Source organism: Mus musculus, chromosome 11 (assembly GCF_000001635.26).
Source record: "Mus musculus strain C57BL/6J chromosome 11, GRCm38.p6 C57BL/6J".
In the NCBI taxonomy this organism is placed as follows: Eukaryota; Metazoa; Chordata; class Mammalia; order Rodentia; family Muridae; genus Mus; species Mus musculus.
In genome coordinates this window covers 79,725,153-79,744,045 of record NC_000077.6, presented here as the reverse complement: position 1 = coordinate 79,744,045, position 18,893 = coordinate 79,725,153, and the positions used below count along the sequence as shown (strand labels likewise).

Sequence of the window (18,893 nt, the reverse complement as noted above, 5' to 3'; positions counted from 1 at the left end):
ATCTATGAGCAAGCCACAAAGGAGTGCCGAGCGGCCATAGCCCCAAGAAAGAACAAAGGCTTACAAGACTGGCTCAGGGTCTGTCGAGAGCTTGGGGGACCTCTCACCAATGCAGGCTTAGCGGCTGCCATCCTTCAATCCCAAAAATGCTCCATGGGCAGAAATGATCGGAGGACATGTTTTAACTGCAGGAAGCCTGGGCATCTTAAGAAAGATTGCAGAGCTCCAGATAAACAGGGAGGGACTCTCACTCTTTGCTCTAAGTGTGGCAAGGGTTATCATAGAGCTGACCAGTGTCGCTCTGTGAGGGATATAAAGGGCAGACTCCTTCCTCCGCAGTCAGAGAGGCGACCCAGGAAGACCCACAAGGGTGGAGCCTATACCATCCTTGCCCCCTGGAACCATGGGCCTTATTCTCGGCCGGGGTTCACTCACCTTGCAGGGCTTAGTAGTCCACCCTGGAGTTATGGATTGTCAACATTCCCCTGAAATACAGGTCCTGTGCTCAAGCCCTAAAGGCGTTTTTTCTATTAGTAAAGGAGATAGGATAGCTCAGCTGCTGCTCCTCCCTGATAATACCAGGGAGAAATCTGCAGGACCTGAGATAAAGAAGATGGGCTCCTCAGGAAATGATTCTGCCTATTTGGTTGTATCTTTAAATGATAGACCTAAGCTCTGCCTTAAGATTAATGGAAAAGAGTTTGAAGGCATCCTTGATACCGGAGCAGATAAAAGTATAATCTCTACACATTGGTGGCCCAAAGCATGGCCCACCACAGAGTCATCTCATTCATTACAGGGCCTAGGATATCAATCATGTCCCACTATAAGCTCCATTGCCTTGACGTGGGAATCCTCTGAGGGGCAGCAAGGGAAATTCATACCTTATGTGCTCCCACTCCCGGTTAACCTCTGGGGAAGGGATATTATGCAGCATTTGGGCCTTATTTTGTCCAATGAAAACACCCCATCAGGAGGGTATTCAGCTAAAGCAAAAAATATCATGGCAAAGATGGGTTATAAAGAAGGAAAAGGGTTAGGACATCAAGAACAGGGAAGGATAGAGCCTATCTCACCTAATGGAAACCAAGACAGACAGGGTCTGGGTTTTCCTTAGCGGCCATTGGGGCAGCACGACCCATACCATGGAAAACAGGGGACCCAGTGTGGGTTCCTCAATGGCACCTATCCTCTGAAAAACTAGAAGCTGTGATTCAACTGGTAGAGGAACAATTAAAATTAGGCCATATTGAACCCTCTACCTCACCTTGGAATACTCCAATTTTTGTAATTAAGAAAAAGTCAGGAAAGTGGAGACTGCTCCATGACCTCAGAGCCATTAATGAGCAAATGAACTTATTTGGCCCAGTACAGAGAGGTCTCATGCTGGTTAATCAACTCATAGATCTTGTCCAGATACAACTAGATGTATTATGACAAATAACTCAGCAGGGATGTGAACAAAAGTTTCCGGGATTGTGTGTTATTTCCATTCAGTATGTTAAATTTACTAGGGCAGCTAATTTGTCAAAAAGTCTTTTTCAGTATATGTTACAGAATTGGATGGCTGAATTTGAACAGACCCTTCGGGAATTGAGACTTGCCATCATTCAGGTCAACTCCAAGCGCTTGGACCTGTCCCTGATCAAAGGATTACCCAATTGGATCTCCTCAGCATTTTCCTTCTTTAAAGAATGGATGGGGGTGGGATTATGTGGAGATACACTTTGCTGTGGATTAGTGTTGCTTCTTTGGTTGGTCTGTAAGCTTAAGGCCCAAACTAGGAGAGACAAGGTGGTTATTGCCCAGGCACTTGCAGCTCTAGAACATGGTGTTCCCCCTGATATATCTATGCTTAGGCAATAGGTCGCTGGCCACTCAGCTCTTATATTCCCATGAGGCTAGTCTCATTGCACGGGATAGAGTGAGTGTGCTTCAGCAGCCCGAGAGAGTTGCAAGGCTAAGCACTGCAGTAGAAAGGCTCTGCGGCACATATGAGCCTATTCTAGGGAGACATGTCATCTTTCAAGAAGGTTGAGTGTTCAAGTGTCCTTCCCCCAGGAAAAACAACACGGGACCAGACCAGGACCCCTCTGGGTGATGAGCCTGGGAGGAGGTTATGTGTACGGCTCCTTTACCTGCACACTGGGGATTTGACCTCTATCTCCACTCTCATTAATATGGGTGGCCTATTGCTCTTACTAAAAGAAAAGGGGGATCTGTGAGGAGCCGCCCTCACATTTGCCATTATAAGATGGCACTGACAGCTGTGTTCTAAGTGGTAAACATAGTCTGCACACATGCAGGGGCAGTTTTCCCACCATGTGTTCTGCCTTTCCCGTGATGACAACTGGGCCGATGGGCTGCAGCCAATCAGGGAGTAATACATCCTAGGTGGAGGATAATTCTCCTTAAAAAGGGATGGGGTTTCGCCATTTGCTTGCTTGCTCTCTTGCACTCTGGCTCCTGAAGATGTAAGCAATAAAGCTTTGCCGCAGAAGATTCTGGTTTGTTGCGTCTTTCCTGGCCGGTCGTGAGAACGCGTCTAATAACAGGGGACCAGTGGGTGGTACTGTACCCCTGATTAGTCACTTCCGTCCCTCAGACAGGAAATTGGGACTGAGCCTACCCCACAGAAGACAAAGGAAGACACACACCTCCTCCCACATTTTCCTGCTTGAAGAGGTCAGATTTCCAGTTTTCCCAGTGGCTCTTGGGTGGTTTCAACTGGACTGGCCCCAGTAGGCCTGTTGGAAGTGTCCGCCACTTGGTTAATTGCCCCACCACAAGGGCATGAGGACAGAAGGTCAGAGCTCCCAGCCTGGTTCCTGGCCTAGCAGCCCCATTCCCTGCAGGTAGAACTCCTTATTTCAGAGAATGGGGGAGCCTCTGAGGCTACCTGGGCAGGGGGTGGGGTGGGGAGGGGACCTGATGAGCTCCCGCTTCATGCCAGCCTCTATGTGGGGACTTGAGTCACAGAGGGACGAGACACTCTTCTTCCTAGACCTCAGCAATCTAGCACAGCAAAAATCAGCCGCAGGCTCAGATAAGGGCTGAGGTCAGCTGTGTAGACAGTGTTCTAACAGGCCACCGCATCAAATGACATCAAATGAGCAATAGCCAAGGTCCTGGCATTTGGTCCCTCACAGCACTCCTCATGCAAGCAGCTCGTGTTTGACACACTTATCCTTAAGACAGATGTGGACCTGTGTCCAAAGTCAGGCGAGACCTTAAGCAAGCTGAACTTCAGTTCTGAGTCAGTTTTGATCTCTGTTTAGATGGACTTACATTAAAAGGCAGGTGTGAGGGGCCACTGATACGGTTCTGCCGGTAAATCATTTGCCACATAAGCATGATCACCTGCACTCATGTAAAATACTAGGAAGGATGGCACACATTTGTAATCCCAGCACTGGAGAGGCAGGAGGAGGCAGGAGGAGGCAGGAGGAGGCAGGAGGAGGCAGGAGGAGGCAGGAGGAGGCAGGAGGAGGCAGGAGGAGGCAGGAGGAGGCAGGAGGAGGCAGGAGGAGGCAGGAGGAGGCAGGAGGAGGCAGGAGGAGGCAGGAGGAGGCAGGAGGCAGGAGGCAGGAGGCAGGAGGCAGACAAATATACCCAAGTCTCGCTAGCCAGTCAGCCAGCCAGCCAAGCCTACCTGGTGAGCTTCTGTAGAGCCTGGTCTACATAGTGAGTTCTGGGCCAGCCAGGGCTGTATGGTGAAACCCTGTCTTAAAGCTTGTGAATGGCTCCTGAGAAATGGCACACATGACCTCCGTATGCATCTGTACACACACACACACCTGTACCCCATTACAGAAGCCCATGTGTGCACACACACAGAAAGGTGTTGCAGAACAACAAAAGAGCTCATGTGACAGTTCTCAGGCCATTAGGGAGCTTCTTAAGAACAATTAGTTTGCCTGGATATAGGCAAGACGTTTGAAAAGAGTAGGGTTTGTGATGGGGGGAGCAACTTAGGACCCAATACACAAACAGAGTGAATTCTCTTACGTTATCAGGCATTGGGTGCTAGCTTCAGGCAACCTCAATCAGGATCTAGAACAACAATTCTTTTTTTGTTTGTTTGTTTTGTTTTGTTTTTCGAGACAGGGTTTCTCTGTGTAGCCCTGGCTGTCCTGGAACTCACTTTGTAGACCAGGCTGGCCTCGAACTAAGAAATCTGCCTGCCTCTGCCTCCCAAGTGCTGGGATTAAAGTCGTGTGTCACCACCATGCCCGGCTACACTCTGATTCTTAACAGTAGTAAAGTTATAGTTTTGAAGTAGCAATGAAATCCTTGTATGGTTGGGAACTGCATTAAAGGGTCACAGCATCAGGAAGGTTGATGACCTCTGGTCTAGAAGGTCCTCGTCCTGCTCGTGAACAAGCCACCTAATGTCTACCACTGTGTGTTATTCATCTGATGACTTGTGTGGCCATATAGGTTCACTGGCCTGGCCCGACCTAACACTGGCCTTTCTGGCATGAAAGAGCTAGTCCTAGTCTGGAAGTCCCCCTCCTCCTACAGAGGCCGCCTAGGCGACGGTGAGCAGCCTCTCAGTCTTGGTTCCTATTCCCCTCCTGTGCTGGCACTGCCGGCTGTTTCCTCCAGTCAGGCTGGGCCAGCAGTTGCACTACCTATAAATAGAAGAGTGAGATTCCTTGTAGCCTAGTGAATAGCGCTGACATCCTGCCTCAGTCTGACTAGCCCTGAGTCACAGGCCCTGCCCAAGGCCCACCCTGGCTGGCCAGGCCCACACCGCTGACACGCCTCAGAGGAAACAGTAGGGCTGCCTGAGGGTCCCTGGGGAGGCTGAGCCAGGCTTACAGAAATTCGACTGGCATTTCCTCCCTGTGAGGCCTGCCAGGGCTGCACTCCAGCTTCCTTGAAAGGGAACGACCATGCTGAGGACCCTGTGAGTGAGAGCTATACAGAGGCAGCTGGCCTGAAGAACTGAGCAGCCCCTGCCATGCCTGAAATGGAGGGTGCATTCTCAGGAGACTCTCTTCTACGACCCTCGATAAAGCTTTGCCTACGAAGAGCCCAAACTTACCCTCCCCAGTCATGAGTAGAAGCCAAGACTGCTCCGGCAGGCCACATGTTGGAAAGGGGCAGGCAGGAAGCTGGACGGCATTGTGTAGCGGGATGCAGCTGGAGGATTCCAGCTATCATGGCCATTCTCTTCAAGAGTGAGAGATCCGGACACGCTCACTGGCTGGATGAACCACGGTTCATCTGTTAGCATAGCATGGCAGAAGGTGCCTGACACACTCTGGTAGAGCAAAAGTCTCCTGAAGGAGAGAGAGGTTGTTGGCAGGACGGCTGTGTGGATAGCCTAGACCCCTAGGAAACTCAACCTAACTCCTCTGACGTATCCACCCAATAGGTTCTTTGCTCCGGCCCCTCAGTAGCCTCCCCCACACACTCAAGCTGTCTCCTACTCTCTCTTAGAAGACACATTTTTTTTTCTTTCCTCACTGGATCTATTGGGTTATATAGATGTGTTCCATGAGAGTGGGGCTCAGAATTTGCTCATCCTTAAACACGTGGCATAGATTGTCTTGTTGAATTGATGAAAGAAAAAAAGAGGGAAAGGAATAAGGGGGGGGGAAGCGAGGGAGGGAGTGCGGGAGGAAGGACCTGTGCTTCCATGGGCATGTGGTGTCCTCATATAGCTTAAGAACTCTGGGCAGCTTACTCCCTCATGCTCACTGTCCAAATGCCGCTACCCGCTGGGTACCACCAGGGCAAGAAGCCCCAGCTGTTCACTTGCATTCCTCGCATTTGACCCAGAAGGAGTGAGACAGTTTCTGACTCACACACAGGCATCTGTGAGTTCTCAGTCCACAGGGACTGAGAAGGAAAGCCTGCCCCTTCTCTGAAGGGAGAGGCACATTTCTACCCCATTTGCAAAGCTTTGCTAATTTCCTGCCATCCACAGTGGATGCCCTGCCTCTGCTGTACAGGTTCATAGTCCAGACCAAATCCTGGGGCCACAGGGTATTTCTGCACTTCTCCAAATACTTTCTTTTTTTTGGACTTTGGATCCAGAGGTGAGGGATCATTCCATTGAAGTGTTTGGTTCCTCTCAGTCCCCAGCACTTGGATACCTTGCAAAGTTGTAGGAATGCTTCAAGAACCATTATGATTTCGTAGTTTTGCAAGACTGAGTCAAGACATCATTCACAGCTTCCCGTCCATCTTCCAGCTTGACTTCTCAAGCAACCAGGGGCTTAATGAGTGTGGCAAAACTCTTAAAGACCCATAGTGGTCTGCATATCAGGGATGGTTGGAAGCAAATAGCAGCCTTTTGGTTGCCAGGGCGACAGAGGCTGCTGATGGGTGGGGGTCTGAGAATATTATCCAGGATCATTGCTCCTCCCCAAAGATAAACAGTGCTCCTCCTACATAGAGACACTGAGCTGCCTCCTGTTGGATGGAGAACCTAAGCCAAAGTCATGCAGCAAGCTGGGCCCCAGCCTCTTCCGTGTTCCTTCCCTGCAGAAGCACCGCTGGCAGCTGGAACTGACAGGAACCCACTGGCCCTCCAGGTTCCTGGATCTTGGCCCCCGGTCTATCAGCACCAGAGAGGCTTTAAGGAGTGTGTCTATGAATGCCCTATAGTACTCACCAGCGGCTGCACCTTCTCCAGCCCATGCTGGTGGCCAGATGTCCTGACATGGCTCAGCGTGCGCCTAAGGGGTGGGAGGGAAGAGCCTGAACTGTGGGCTAGGGCCAGAGCTATTCTACAATTACAGTGTCCAGAGCCATGAGCTCATCCAGACGTGAAGAAAGCTCTCTTTTGATGTGAGCCCGGGGCGCCAGTGAGTACAACCTCTGGGGCCCAGGCTGGCCAGGGGAAAAAGGAATGCCACGGTAACCCTAAGTCAGTGCTGCGTGCTCCCAGGGGTTCTCCGTCCTCAAAAGTCTCTCCCCCAGATACCGGCCACAGGCCACAAGAGTCTTTTTATTTTTGTTTCTTTATTTTGAGACAGAGTCTAGCTGCATAGCCCAAGCTGGCCTCAAACTCTTTATTCTCCTACTTTGGTCTCCTAAGTGCTAGGACTACAGGCAGATGAGAAAGGTCCTAGGTTTGATTCCCTAGCACTTAAAGCCCCGCTGTCCTCGCTGCTCAATGTGTCAATCATCTGCTCTCAGCCCATGCCTCTGCAGTCCCTCCTCCCTCCACATCCATCCTTGGTGCTGTTCTGAAACACATCCCAGGCATGACATCATCTCATACATAAATATTTGGGTATGTGTCTCCACAAGGACTATTCCAGACAAAAACCTATCAGGAGCCATTGTGACACAGCCACTGCACATTAAAACCATCAATCATCCCCGATGCTTGATTAGCAAATACTGAAAGGGTTGATGCTCAATTTGTGTTTACTACCTAATTGGTTTTTGTGGGGGTACCTTTAGAACCAAATGAAGCCTGCACAATGCCACCGCTTGGTACATCTCCTGAGCCTCTACTGGCCTCAAGGTTTTTCGTTTTATCTTTGCTTGCAGTTTATTTACTGGGAGAAGCTAGTCTGTCTTGTGGTGTCTGGCTGTGTCTGGACTCTGCTGATTGCCGCTCTGTGGTGTAGTTCAACAGGTCCTTCTCCTCTGCTGCTCCTGTAAATGTGCAGTTAGGCATAGAGGCTGGGCCAGGGTCAAGTGTACGCTTTAGTGTTTGTTTTGGCAAGACTATATCATATCATTAGATGGCACTGAGCTCTGTCAGGAGACAACATATGGCAAGCACTTCTCGTGTGTGTGTGTGTGTGTGTGTGTGTGTGTGTGTGTGTGCGCGCGCGCACGCGCGCGCTTGCGTATAAGAGAGAGAGGGAGAGGAAGAGGGAGAGGGAGAGAGAGAGAGAGAGAGAGAGAGGGAGACCATTGTTGTGAGTGTATGTATTTGATATCTATTTAGAGACAGGGTCTTGTTATGCAAATCCATTACAAACTGAAATTGATGTGTGTGTATACACATCTGATAGATATAGCATGTATATATGTATACATATATGTGTAAGTAGATGTTTGTATTTCTTGTTTTGAGACAAGATCTCACCTTGTAACCCAAGCTAGCTTCCACCCTCCTGCTACCGTCTCTAAGGGCTGGGATTTCAGGCATGGGCCACCACATCCACTTGGTATTAGAATTCACGCGTTTTGCATTGATTGGTTGGAATCCATCTATAAAAGACTGCCCCACCTTCTTACTGGGTACTAAGAGATTCTGGCTAATAGACAAAACGTTTCTCACCTTTCTCACTGGACCTCTAGGATAAGTGGCTGAAAGCAGGCAGATTTCTCACCAACAAACACAGCAAACTGGCTTTGCACGTATCCAGAGCTAGACTGCATCTATGTCATGGAGCACGCTGGTGGAGCCAAAGGCTCCAAAGTCTGGGAACTAGGAACTCAGTGCAGGACCTGCCAGTCATACGCCCTAGGACATCGACAGATCCTGTGGACTTGGGCTTTGTAATGTGAGGATCCCTCCTCACCAGGGCTAACACAGGTCCATGCATTCCCACCATTACCACTTGGGCCTGGGGTCCCTTGCTTGGATTTTTCCTGGATCCTCGAGCACCTTCCTGGGAACGCTGTCTTCTTCCTGGCTGACTCTGGAAGGGGCAGCATTCCTCAGAAGGTTCAGGCTTCTCCTAGCAAGATGGCTACAGAATTTCTGAGGCTATCATCATCATGAATTTCAAGGCAGTGGCAACAGAGGATTCAGTCAGGCACAGGTCGTTCAGAGCACAGGGCTCTGACTGACACTTCTCCTTGGCCCCAGGAAGCTGGTCCTGGGCATATATGTGCTTGAAAGTGTGTGGGCATCATTCATCTAAGGCAATATCTTAGACTGTTCTGTTGCTGTGAAGAGACCAAGGCAGGTTATAGAAGAAAGCATTTCGCTGGAGGCTTGCTTACAGTTTCAGAGAGTCCATGTTCATCGTAGCAGGTAGGCCTGGCCATGGAGCTGCGAGCTTACATCCTGATCCAAAGGCAGCAGGCAGAGAAAGAGACTGGGCCTGGCATGGGTTTTTGAAACTTCAAAACCCACACCCCAGTGACAGGCCTTCTCCAACAAGGTCATAGCTCCTCCAACAAGGCCACACCTAATCCTTCCTGTCTACCAACTGGGAACTAGACATCCAAATATATGAGCCTGGGGGGGGCATTTTCATTCAAACAAAGTCAACAAAACTTGAATGTGAAAGTTAAGACATACCAGCCATATCCAACAAATGGAGATGGGACCAGTTTCATCTAAAGGGGGAGTTTAGGGCCACAGGTGGAGCTCAATGGTAGGGTATTTGCCCCGCGAGGATAAGGCCCTGGTTTCCATCCCCAATATCCCCCCATGCACATACCCACATGCATGCACATACGCATGCATGTGTGCACAAGAGCAGCAAAGTTAAAAGGGGGTTACAGTGAATAATACCTGACCATCATAGTCAGGTTAAGTCTCTGTAAATGGAACCCAGCATCTCTGGCATGCAAGGTGAGTGTTCTAGCCTTGAGCTACACCCAAGCCTTTAGGTATACCCCAGCCTTTAGCTACACCCAAGCCTTTAGGTATACCCCAGCCTTTAGCTATACCCCAGCCTTTAGCTATACCCAAGCCTTTAGCTACAGCCAAGCTTTTAGCTACACCCAAGCCCTTAGCTATACCCCAGCCTTTAGCTATACCCAAGCCTTTAACTATACCCCATCTTGCTTTTTTCATGGGTTAACTTGTGACCAGAACTGTAAAGAGTTTGGTTGAGCAGTGGAAGAGTCAGTAACATGGAGAGGTTAAAAAGTGACAGGTGACAAGGATGGGCTATGACTAAGCAGAGGATTGGCAGGGGTGCCCACAGTTCTTATCTTAAAAGGGCAGGACAGACAGGTAACAAAACCAGGCCTACGGATGAATCAAAAGACATGGAGACAGGAAAGCAGGAAGGATAGAGATTCCTGGAGCTCTGTGAACTCAGAAGATGAAAGGAAGAAGATGGAGCTGGTGTAGCAGCAGATGGCAGCCCTAGGACTCAGGCAGAGGCAAGAGGATCTGGAGTTCACAGTCGCCTGCAGTCGGATATCAAGTTCAAGGCCCATCTGGGCTGAATGGGATCTGTCTCAAAAGCAAAGGAGGAATAGGGGAGAGATGTAAATGAGCTAGCTTTTCATGGTTCTCACCATAGATGTCAAGATGGACAAGTGCATTAACTTGAGTCATGGAGCACACAGGAAGTAGGTGAAGTAGGGGTGAAAGGGGAGTAGAGCAGGAGTCTGGTCTCCTATCTGATTTCTCAGCACCTTCCTGTATCATCATTCAAAGGTTAAGTGGGGGTGCTACTCTATTGCCCCAAATAAGCCGGTCACTATTGATGAAAGGCCATGACCAAGATCAAGTTGGGGAGGAAAGAGTTCATTTTGCTTATGATTCCACATCACTGTTCATCATTGAAGGAAGTCGGGACAGCAATCCAAAAACAAGGAGGAACCTGGGAGGCAGGAGCTGATGCAGAGGCATGGAGGACTGCTGCTTATTAGCTTGCTCTCCATAGCTCACTTAGTCTGCTTTTTAAACCCCAGGACTAGCAGCCTGGGGTGGCCCCTGTCACATTAATCACTAACTAGGAAAATGCTCTATTGGCTCGGCTACTGATTGGGAAAATACAGCTTCGTCTTATGGAGGTATTTTCTCGGTTGAGGTTCCTCTCTCAAATAATGCTAGCCTGTGTCAAGTTGACATAAAACCAGCCAGCGCAGAGGGAAAGGGGCTGATCTTAGCTGGCAGCCACAGGGTCTCAATTTCTCATGTGGCTCCTGGTAGCTGGAATCTGGTACTTACAGTTTAATAATCTACAAGGATGATTTGGAATACTGTGTTTGGATCGTGTCCAGTCCTTGAACCAATCAGGGTAGGCTAGATCTGGCTTCAGGAAGATCATGTAACCACTTGGTTTTCAGGACGGTTAAAATATTCCAGGGCTAGAGTACAATAAATAAGTCTATGGTCCTATGAGATGGCTCAGCTAATAAGGGAGCTTGCCTAGAAAAACTGGAGACCTGAGTTCAATCCCCAGAACCCATGCAAAAGTGGAAGGGGAAAACTGACTTCATAAAGTTGCTCTCTGAGGCCGGGCGTGGTGGCGCACGCCTTTAATCCCAGCACTCGGGAGGCAGAGGCAAGCGGATTTCTGAGTTCTAGGCCAGCCTGGTCTACAAAGTGAGTTCTAGGACAGCCAGGGCTACACAGAGAAACCCTGTCTCGAAAAAAACAAAACAAAACAAAAAAAAAAAAAAGTTGCTCTCTGAACTCCATGTTACTCTAGCAAGTCTCTCCAGGACAATAACAATAACTACATTACTGGTGATGCAGGGCAGTAATCTTAGCTATGCAGGTGCTGGGGCAGGAGGATCACAAACTCAAAGCTTGCCTGGGTTTTGGAGTAAGGGAAGGTGGGCTTGGGCAACTGAGACCTAGTCTGGAAACAGAAGCTCCTTGAAAGCAGAAAAGGGCCTGGCGCCTCAGAGAGAGACTGGGCGCATGGCGCCTCAGAGAGAGACTGGGCGCATGGCGCCTCAGAGAGAGACTGGGCGCATGGCGCCTCAGAGAGAGACTGGGCGCATGGCGCCTCAGAGAGAGACTGGCGCATGGCGCCTCAGAGAGAGACTGGGCGCATGGCGCCTCAGAGAGAGACTGGCGCATGGCGCCTCAGAGACTGGGCGTACTAATGGGGAATCGTAAAACCAAATACATGAATGGATAGAGTGGTACAGGAGGCCCTAGACTGAGAATTTTTAAATACAACTTTCATGAAAACACCACAGACTCCTAGAAGCCACTCCAGTAAGCTCAGGGGTCAGCCAAGGACAAGCAGAGAAGGCAAAATGACCTCTGTACGTGGAGGCTGGAAGGCAGGGCACACCAGAGGAGGGAAATGGACAATGGTCCTTGCTTCAGCACGTTTGTTAACCACCTGCCATGCAGCAGGTGGACCAGGCATCCTCCACCCCACAAGAGTCAGGGAGCTGATGTCTAGGGCCTTACACGTGAAAGGGAGACTGCCCCTGAGAAGTCAGGGGTGTGGACCCCGTAGCGGCATTGTCTGGTTTTACAGTACATTTTTGTGAACCTCTTTATTAAGCCCACCCAACATTCATCATTTCAACTGCATCAGGCATCCCTACCTGGTTCCCTGGGCCAGTTATGTGACCTCAGGACCAGACTTCCTACCGTCACCAAACCCATTTCCTGCTGCTGAATGAACCTGCTGTCCACACGCAAACACACACCCAAGACATGATACTTGAACATTCAAAAGAGTTTTATTCAGAACCACCAAAGTCTGGCAACAGCCATCATCCTCGAGATGGCTAAACAAATGCTGCCTGCGGCAAAGGAGTGGCTGGCCCCCTACTGCACACGAAGGAGTGGTCCTTGAAAGCACACAAAGAGAAGAGTAGACATTCAATACCATGTGACTATCCAGAAAAGACAAGAAGAGTCACTAGACAGGTGGGTGGAGGGCCCAGGCTGGAGGACTGGCCATCAAAGGGATGGATGGGGCTGCTCAGGGCAGGTAAGAAATATTCCAACCTGATGGTGACAGATACAAGGGTGCATGTTCCTGAAAAAACACTCGGTGTTTTCTTTCTTCTTTGTTGGCTTCATCCTCACATGCATACCAACTTGGCTGCCAGCAATTCCAAGCTGACATTCTGTTGACCGAGCAATGCCTGTGAGAAGATGCAATTGAAGTCCCATGGTCGGACAACTCGGCAATCTGTCCCCAGGCCTGGAACACAGTGCCTACCTCTAAAGCCAGGGGGTGGGGTGGGTCATACCTGAACCCTGGTGAAACAGAGCAAAAGATGACCTTTGGGAGGAATAATATATCATCAGAAACAAGGTCCATGGAAAACTGACAGCTGCCTGTCCCTCTACCTATCAGTGTGCTGTGGCATCACCAGACACCTCTGCAATGGCCAAGCCATCAGGAACAGACCCCACCTCCATCCAGGGCTGCTCCTGACACAGGAGTCAAACAGGAAAGCAGCTGGGCATGGTGGCGCACAGCTTAATGTCAGTGTTCTAGAGATAGAGCTAAAAGGATTATGAGCTCGAGGCCAGGCTGACTGTATAATATAAGACTCTGTCTCAAATAAAAAAGGGGCTGGAACTATATACCTCAGCTGTAGAGCACTTGCCTAGAATGTCTAAAGCCCTGAGTTCAAACTCTAGTACCAAAAAAGGGGCTGGGGTGGAGACAGAGGTGGGGACAGTGGGAATGCTGCTGCTTTGCAGTTATGCAAAACAGAAAGCCACTGGGTGCCTGCCCCCAAGACAGCTGACAGGGAAGGGGGGGCGTGCAGAGGCCCCAGGTCTAAGCCAGAGCCCACAGCTGTTGGCATCTGAACTTGAAATTCCCCCCAGAGATGACAACCTCCTCCCGCCCTGTGCTTCAGTGGCCCAAACCTCAGGAACCCAGGACAGAGGCAAGGCCTGCACTTAATCCAGAGCCATCCACCCAACTGAATTCAGGGCCAGAGGCCAAAGAAGCAACTGTCAGGAGAGGCCAGCCTTGCAGGATCAACGGTAGAAGACAGCAACTCCATGGGAAGACCCAAGTGTCACCTCAGTGTCCAGCAGTGCTAACTGCCCTCCAAGGGAACAGCTTTCCTGCTGGACGCACTAGTGTTCGCAGTTCAAGGGTCCTCCTGGAAGGGAAAAGGCAGGCAGAAACTGTCAGAGCTGTATGTAAAATAGATATTCTATAGAGGACTCCTGTAGCTATCAAATAGGCAACAGGCAGAGGGAGGATGCAAGCCTTCCCAAGGTGGCTGCCCTTGATCAGACCCCAGTACCTGAGCTCAGAGCTCTTCGTTCCACTATGGTAGGGGTTTGTGGCCCACGTGGGACAAGGCCGCTGAGGGTCACATCCCATCCCTTCTGAGGCGCTGGCAGTGAGCCTCTGTGGCCGTCCTGCTTTCTGGAAAAAAGGCTTAATGGATACCAGTGCCAAGAGTGTGCACCCTGCTGCAGAGAGGGCTGGGTAGAGAACAGGGCATGAGCCAGACCGAGGAAAGGGAAAGGCCCGTGCCAAGCTGGGCAAGAATGGCTCCATCACTTGCTCCCACCTCCTGCCCCCTCCAAAGGAAGCCTGAGGGCCTGGCCCTGAGCCCAGAGGCTCCAGGAAAAGAGTGTTCTCAACTCCCATCCGCCAATTCCAAGGCAGGCTGGCTGGCTGGCTCTGCCGACCTGTTGGAAAACAGCTACCCGCTTCCTGGAGCCAACAATGGAAGCCTCGGTCAGCTCACTGTGCTGCCGACCGACTCAGCTCATCCTCAGGCCGTGCTTGCTGCAGAGCTGACTTGGCAGAGGAGGAGAGGCAGTTTGCCAAATACCATGGCACCCCAGTAGCCGGGGCTTTCCCTCCACACAGGCCCCAAGCATGGCCTCATTCCTTCCTGGCTGTCCCTGAACAGAGAAGCAGCAGGCATCGGTCTTAACGCTGTCACCCTAAGGCAGATGACCCAAGCCCAGGCTGTTCCCGTCTGTAAAAGGGACTTACCTGTGCCCTACCTAGAGCTTGGATTAGTTGGTAGTATAACAGACTGAATGGCCACTGAGGGTCAGGCCAGTAGACACTTGCAATCTGGAAGCTAATGGGAGTGACCCACCCTACTGTGGGTCAGACACCTGCTCCCATCTACCTCTGGATACAATGACCAAGTGGTTGCTATTAAATATTATATTATACTAGGGGCTGGAGAGATGGCTCAGTGGCTAAAAGCACTTGCTGCTCTTCCAGAGGACCTGGGTTCAGTTCCCAGCACCCACATTGGGCAGCTTACAACCACTTAGAACTCCAATTCTAGAGGAACTTGATGGTCTCTTCTGGCCTCTGTGGGCCCCAGCATGCACGTAGTACACATATGTAAAAACTACATTATGTTTCCTATATACTAACAATGAATACCACTATTATTACAGAAATGTCACTCATCTTGGGAGTCAGAATTGGAGATGGGAACCCCAGCTCTGCCATTTCCCATGCTGTCCTCGGTAAGTCCCCTGGTCACCTTTGCCTGCCAGAGGCAAATGGTCCCATTCTCCAAAGGACTCTCTTCGGTTCCCTCTTGTGGGCCTGTAGCCCGATGGTTCCTCCTGGCTGCTCACCAAGACACAAAGGCATGCAGAAAAGGCGTAGCAAGCCCAGGCACCCACCCCAGGTTCCTCTTGATTCCTGTAACTCTGATCTAGGCTGTATCAACAGACACCGGAAACATAGGCCTTTAGTATTCCTCAAGTTACTCAAGGGTCAAAAGGCCAGACAGAGCTGTCAGTCAGGGACATCCACTCTGAGGCTTCCATTCCCTCCAGCAAGATCTCTTTAGGTCCTGGCTGGAAGGCAGTTAGTGGCAGACATCTTCATATCCTCATTGGAAAAAAATGAAAGAAATCTAGGCTCCTGAAGGCACAGGCCTATAGCTCACTGGGTGAGAGGCCTGGCTCCCATAAAAAAGTCCCCCTCTGACTCAGTGGATAAGAGAGCTGAGTTCTATCCCCGGAACCCATATGAAAGTGGAAAACCCAACAACTCACAGAATATTACATTTTTTTTAAGATTTATTTATTATTATATCTAAGTACACTGTAGCCGTCTTCAGATGCACCTGAAGAGGGTGTCAGATCTCATTACGGATGGTTGTGAGCCACCATGTGGTTGCTGGGATTTGAACTCAGGACCTTCGGAAGAGCAGTCGGTGCTCTTAACCACTGAGCCATCTCTCCAGCCCATATTACATTTTTAAAGATGCCATTGAGATGGCTCTACAAGTAAACGGCAGCTTGATCCCAGGAGACCCACAGTCAGACTGCAGACCTCAGAGTGTGCACACGGCATGTGTCCCTCCCCTCCAAAAATCCCCATCCTGTTAATGGGGTGTGGCCGGATAAAAAGTGTGAAGGCCTGGCTCACAACAGACAGTTCAGGGATGCGTGTTTACGAATCTCACTCTTTTCTTGGATCCAATGCTTAATAGCATTTGAGGGCAATTCTTTCTATTTGGGAGAGAAAAAAAAAGTTATCAGTTTGCTTTTTAGGAACTAATGTATTAGACCAGGCATAGTAGCACATGCCTTTTGTCTCAGCTTGGGAAGCAGAGGCAGGTGGCTCTCTTGTGAATTCTCCTAGTGTGTGTGGCCAGATGTCCACCTCAGAGTGCCTTCCTCAAACACTCTACACCTTATTCTTTGACAGATTTATCACTGAACCTGGATTTGGATAGACTGGGTGGCTGGCCAGACCCAGAGAACCGTCTCTGTCTGGCCACCTGAGCTCACAGGTGAGCCACCACGTATCCAGGCTGGAACCTGTGGTGAGCATTTTCCTGAGCCACCTCCCCAGCCCTGTAGTATTGGAAGTGCTTTGGCAAGGAATGAGGACCACGGGAAGGAACAAGGAGGTTTGAGGCAGGGTCAGGCAAGGGCAAAGGGGCTCTATCTAGGGGAAGGTGGTAACTGAAGTTAGCAAAAGCCAGCCAAGCTGCTTGGAAATCCATTCCGTCTTTACCCAACAAGTCACCAGCAGGCAGCTCCTGAACAAACCTGGCCTCTTAAAAACCATCCACAGATCAAGGCCTGGCTGGCAGGGCAGTCATGGTGGTCCAGCATACCCCAAACACTGAAAGTATCTTGTCAGAAGATGAGCGTTTCCAAGCTGGCTCCTCCTGGTGACCTGAAGATGACCATCCCCTGCTGACGTGAGGTCCTTGAGACACTGGGTGATTTGCTGTAGCGGGCCCTGTCTGTCTATCCAGGGACAAGCCCCCAGCCTCAGCTGGCAGACAAACAGTTGCTTTGAGATCGGGTGACATCGATGTGGTAGGGGAGAAGAAGAGCATGTCACAAGATGACTCAGGTTGAAGAGGTCCAGGGCAGTAGGGAGCATGCGTCTACCTACTCAGTGCCAGGAGGCAAAGGCAGGAGGATCAGGAGATCGAGGCCAATCCTGGCTACATGAGACCCTATTTTAAAAATAAATGGATGGATGGATGGATATACAGACGGACGGATGAAAAGGAATGTATGCTGCTTTGCAGTTCCTATCTACACCCAGAGGCCCCCAAGTCAAACTACATGTAGGATGGGGCTGGGGAAGGTGGAGATGCAGGCTGAGCATAGAGGTGTTGTCTGGAGTAACAGGGATGGAGAAGGAGCAAGTTATGGGATCACAGCCGAGGAGAAATGGCCAGACCGAAGTAGCTACTGGCTCTCAGAGAGTCTTCACTACCCCTTGCCCTTGTATGAAACAGGGACACCCAGGAACGCACCCCTCCCCTCCACCCCCACCCTCCTCTACCCCATGCCGACCCTCCCTGAAAGGAAATTGTGAACATGCCCGCAAATTAGTGTGTGCAACCAGCACATGCCCACCCCGTCGTATTTTGGCAGGTGCACTGCAGTCTAAGAACAGGAAGGGTTCTTCCATCCTGGAAGGACCAGGTGGGCAAGGGCGGGATTGGTGGCACAGCGGCTCCGATGCACACTGCAAGAACAATAAGGATTTTTAGGGGCATTATGACTGAGTCAGGAAACACAGCTGCCCCTGAAAGTCCCTCATTTTTCTTGCTGTCCTTGATCACTCTCCAAGTAAGGTGGTCGGTTATCCAGCCTGCGTGAGGCGAGGTAGAACATTGGTCTCTTACCCAACCCTGACCATCACCTTGCCCCACTCCAGGCCATCACTCCAGAACCCAGCTGGTGCATTCAGCCACAGGGATCCATGGACTTGAACTAAGGAGTGTAGTTCATTTGGCCCCCAGGTGGGACATGGACCCACCCTGCTGCAACTGGTCCTGGGGGTCAAGTGAGAATCTCAGGTCTAATGTGGCTCAAGGAGGGAAGAGGGAACTCTAGTGTATTCATGACAGGGTCCTGTGGAGGCCAGCCCCAATTCAGATAAGAAAACCAGCCTGGCCTGGAAGCCTAGAGCCAGCATTGCCTCCCCTTTCAGCCCCTGTGGAAGAAAAATATACAGGTGTGAGTCTGAGAAAGTTGAGACTGTTAGAAGAGCAGAGCTCAACTTTATAACAGCATTCTGGCCTGGGGTGCCCTACAAAGAGGGCAGAAGGATCTTTTCCCATCATGATAGCTCTCATTAAAAAGCAACCCCCTCTACAGAGCGAGTTCCAGGACAGCCAGGGCTACACAGAGAAACCTTGTCTCAAACAACAACAACAAAAAAAGCAACCCCCAAAGAAACCAAGTCAAGCAAGACGGTGCACTCCTGTCATCCTAACATTTGGGAGACAGGTACAGGAACAGCCTTGGCTACACGGTGAGCTGAAAGCTAACCTGGGCTACTTGAGAAACTACTGTCTTCAAATCAGACTCACCAGCCAGGGGCTGGAGAAACGACTCTGTGGTTTGCTGTGCAATCACAAGTACTAGAGCTCTGAGCCCAGCATCCATGTGTCCCACAGATACCTGTAACTCCAGCTCCGAGGGCTCCACCTTGCCACCAGGCATGCGTATCTGCACAATCTAACGAGGCAATGAGATGGCTTCTCTGTCATGGAACCCAGTAGGACTGCCAGTGATGGCATCTAACCACAGGTTGGCCATCACTGAGAAACACAAGTCACTGTGAGTTGAGAGACAATAGGGGTGGGGTAGCGTGAGTGCTGTATGAACCTCGAGATGAGGCTGGCCCTCGGGCTTCTCTGTTGTACCCTGCCCCACCTTTCACAGTCCGGAGCTTCAGGTGGCTCTACCCTATGCCCTTCTACTGAAATAGTGAGCAAAGACAGACTTCTGGAATGTTCCACAGGGCTTTTTTAGGTTTAAACCGTCAAACTGACTCTGGGGAATTGCAAGCTTTGAAAGAGTGCCA

At 50.4% G+C, this 18,893-nt stretch overlaps 1 non-coding gene across 1 annotated transcript; it reads right to left on the bottom strand.

Annotated features, from left to right (window-relative positions):
* Nucleotides 1–17,534: 17,534 nt before the first annotated feature.
* Nucleotides 17,535–17,646, bottom strand: Mir365-2 (microRNA 365-2). Its single transcript, NR_029959.1, has one exon. It is a non-coding gene; the product is annotated as a microRNA 365-2 (primary transcript).
* Nucleotides 17,647–18,893: the final 1,247 nt, after the last annotated feature.